The 3,755-nt window shown below is 34.6% G+C and overlaps 1 long non-coding RNA gene across 1 annotated transcript; it reads right to left on the reverse strand.

The window, feature by feature from the left end:
• Window positions 1,551–2,918, reverse strand: LOC108663759. The gene is made up of 2 exons (XR_001929772.1): window positions 1,934–2,918; window positions 1,551–1,853 (listed from the first exon to the last, which is right to left on the reverse strand). It is a non-coding gene; the product is annotated as an uncharacterized LOC108663759 (long non-coding RNA).

A 3,755-nucleotide genomic window follows, 5' to 3' on the forward strand; every position in this document is an offset into this window, starting at 1 on the left:
TCTCCAAAAATCCTGTTCAACACTTCAAAGCATAGCACATAATAAGACATCATTTCATTAGAGATCATGTGTTTAAGGGAGATATTGCAATAGATTTAGTAGACACCTTGCATCAATTGGCTAACATTTTCACAAAACCATTCAATGAAGAACAATTTTGTAGAATTAAAAGAGACTTAGGGATGATTGATGCTAATGAAGTCTAAATTATGCTAAATTGATCATGTTTTTTATGATATGCTTTCTGATAATCATGATCACTTCTTGACATAATTGATTAGAGAATGTTTTGATGACTTACAGGAATAATAAAAAGGAAAGAAGACTCACTATAATTAATTAGAAGCCCTCTAATCAATTAAAACATCTCTGCCATAAGTTAGCTAAGCTAAGTCAGTAAATTCATAATCAGTTAGAGGTGGCTTTAATAAGTAATTGGTTAAGACATAGGCTAATTGATTACAAGACCCCTATTAGTGAAAGGACTATCACACGAGAAAATTTTAAAATAAAAGAAAAAACTAGGCAGGTAGGTAACCAATTATTAACTCCTCATAAAAGACCACTTAAAACATGGGTAACCAATTATTAACTCCTTATAAAAGACCCTTCACCTATTTAAAAAATCATTCCCTAGAAAATCAAGACTCAAGAACTTTTAGATTTTCCTCTCTCCCTCATCTTTTGAAACCTAACAAACCTAAGTGAAGAAATCCAATGGAAAAAACATGTTTCACTCAGAAAGTTGCTGAGAAAGGGAAAAGAAAAAGAGAAAGTGATGATCTTCCATCTCTTCCCCTGAAGAAGAAGGGAAAAACCAAAGAATCCTCGACCGACAAGAAAAAGAAAAGTGAAATGAACATATCAGAGAAAGGGAAAGGAACAGCAGATGCAAAAACCATCATAGGAAAAGGAACAAGCTCCACCTCCGGATTTCGAAATCAATTGCGTATTGATAGGTTTTAAAAAATTGAGAATGCTACAATTTCTTGTGGGAAGTTTTTGGATTCGCCTAGTTTTGATGAAGTACCAACAGTGAAAGAGCATTTAAGAGGATATTTTGAAACCTTGAAAAAGAGTAGCATGAGTACATTTGAGGATAGGATGTTTAGCCTCACACTAGTAACAGAATTTTATTCTAGCATTGTGGTGGACAAAACTAAACTGGTTAATCCAAAGGAAAAAATGGTTTAAATGTCTTCTTAAGTGGTAAAGAATTTCAAATCAGTGCTTAAGACTTAAGAGAGTTTCTAAAAACAGAGTTTGAAGCAAGAATTCAAAATGCTTGAAAAATATGATGCTCGTCATCTTTGGGAGATTGTAACTGGAAGAAATGAAAAGTTTCCCTTTAAAAGTTATGCCAGTGAGATTAAGAATGCTAAACTAAGGATCTCGCATTATTTCATTGTAACCACACTTCATGGCAAGAGTAGTAGTTTTAGCTATGTTAGTGCATAAGACTTGTGGCTGATAGAGCCAGTATTTAGTGACATTCCCCTAAATGTAAGCAGATACATGGTTAAAAGAATTAGGGCAACCTTGTTGGGAGATAAAACCAACTTGCCATATGGCAACATTATTACAATCTGGTGAAAAAGAAAGGAATTTAGAGCATAAGGTTCCAAGCTGATCTAACAAGAAACAAGGATCAAGGGATATTTTTGGTAAGTGCTCTAAAGATAGGTTACAAACTACAGAGGAATGAATGCATCAAAACTACAAGAAGTATACCACTTCCCCTTACAACCGAAAGTCCTTCAACACCATACACCGAAGTCAACCAACCTCCTCCTTAAGCTGAAATGATGTTTAATCTCTTCATGAGGATTGATAGGAAGTTAACTGAACAAGCTCTGAAGATAACAAAGATTGAAAACAAACTTTAGTAACTTAAAGACCTTCTCCATCAAGTCAAGAAAGCCAAATCCCTTACTCTTGAATCTCCACCCACTGCTACAAGCATGTGTAGTGAAAAAACTGCTATTGAGCAGTTTGATCCACACATATCTGAACATGAAGAAGAAATTATAAAAGAGCAAACTGCTACAATAACCCTTGAAGTAAAACAAGGCCAAGAAATTGGAAAGAAAAGCAAGATGAAGTAGCTAAAAAGAACCTGAACAGGAAAAAGAAGTGGAGAAGGAACCTCAAGGTGAAAAAGAACACATAACTGCTAGAAAAAGTGGTGCAAGTTCTCCTGGAAAATCTGAAAAGATCTTAGTCTCTAACTTTATTAGAAACATTCTCAAAGAAGTTAAGGCTGACCAGGCACAACAACAAGCAAAGATGCAACAGAAAGTTCACTAAACTCCACAAGGGACAACACAAGCTGTAGGGGAAGAAAATCAGGACAAGGGTAAAGTAGTTGCTACTGCTCCTGTTGCAAAGAAAATTGAAGGAAGGCGGAGAAAAACAATGGCCACTAAAACCAAGGTCTTCAGAAGAAGAAAATCCTTTGGACTAGCTTTGACCTCCACTCAATAGTCTTTTAAGCTTACAGGCCCCCAAACCATCTCATCCATCTCTTTTTCTTCATCTTCATCATTTGACTTTTCATCTAGCTTCTCTCTTAAACCCCTTAAAGTGCATTTTGGCATTGATGAATCTTCACCCTCTTTAGACTCAGATAAACACCTTCTTTTACATGATGACAAAAAAGGGGAGAAAAGTAAAAAGGTAGGTAAATAGGAGCAAGAAGCAAAGTCGGTAGGAAAGATAGGAAAGACAAACTCAGTTATGCTTTTACTATTTCTATTTTGGTTTATTTTATGGTATGGTTTATGAGAGAATGTTTTATGCTGAGCTATAAACAATGGTTGAATGCTTATGGTCTTATGATGGAATTATATTTATTGTCACGACCCGGAACTCCCATTGAGCCCGTGACAACCGCTGCGAAGTCTCGACAGACATTCTTCACCCCGAATACCAATCGAAACCTCGTAAGGCTCTCGTATCAACTTTTGTACTTCCCCGATGAGCAATAGTTATCAAATATCGTAATTCGAAGGATTATGAGTCATTTCTAAATCAGAACATAACATATTGTTTTTTGGCTCACATGGGCATTTTCGTCATTTTTCATAAAAAATCTCAAAACTTGTTAAAAATGTAGTAGGTAAGCAGAAAATATATATTTAGTGATTTAAAAACAAATTAAGTATCTAAAACGTTCATTTGAAGTGAAAATTGACCATTTGAATATAATAAAAATATTCAATAAAATAAACTATTTTCTTGTAAAATAATTTTTATAAAGCTATCAGTAAATAATTCTTATAGTGTAAAAGTTAATTATATTCATATATACTATAAAGCAAATAACCAAATCATAAAATTACTTTTACAGCTACATGTGGGCCCACATCTAACCAAAATGCATTAGAAGCTAAAAACCTACAGCTTTTGCTGATTCAAGTCCAAATGAAGGTCCTTATCAAAGTCAGCTAACTATGGAATTCTCCGAGCCTGAAATGTGAGGAAATGAGGGTGGTGAGATTATAAAATCCCAGTGAGTAAACAGACACCATCTAAACTATCTAAAGGCGAGTAAATGGAGACGAATTAAAATAAGTCATCATATTGTAATTTCATTACCTTTCAACTCATTTCAACCAAATAAACAACTAGGCTTATGATTTCCTGAAAAGCTTGGCTCGTGCCAAAAATCATTCTCATACTCAATTATCAAGGATACCTTGATCGAGGGTTATCCCAACCAAGTTCGCCAAGGCTATTAAATATCTTTACATCCG

The sequence above is a fragment of the Theobroma cacao genome, chromosome 10, assembly GCF_000208745.1.
Source record: "Theobroma cacao cultivar B97-61/B2 chromosome 10, Criollo_cocoa_genome_V2, whole genome shotgun sequence".
NCBI lineage: Eukaryota > Viridiplantae > Streptophyta > Magnoliopsida > Malvales > Malvaceae > Theobroma > Theobroma cacao.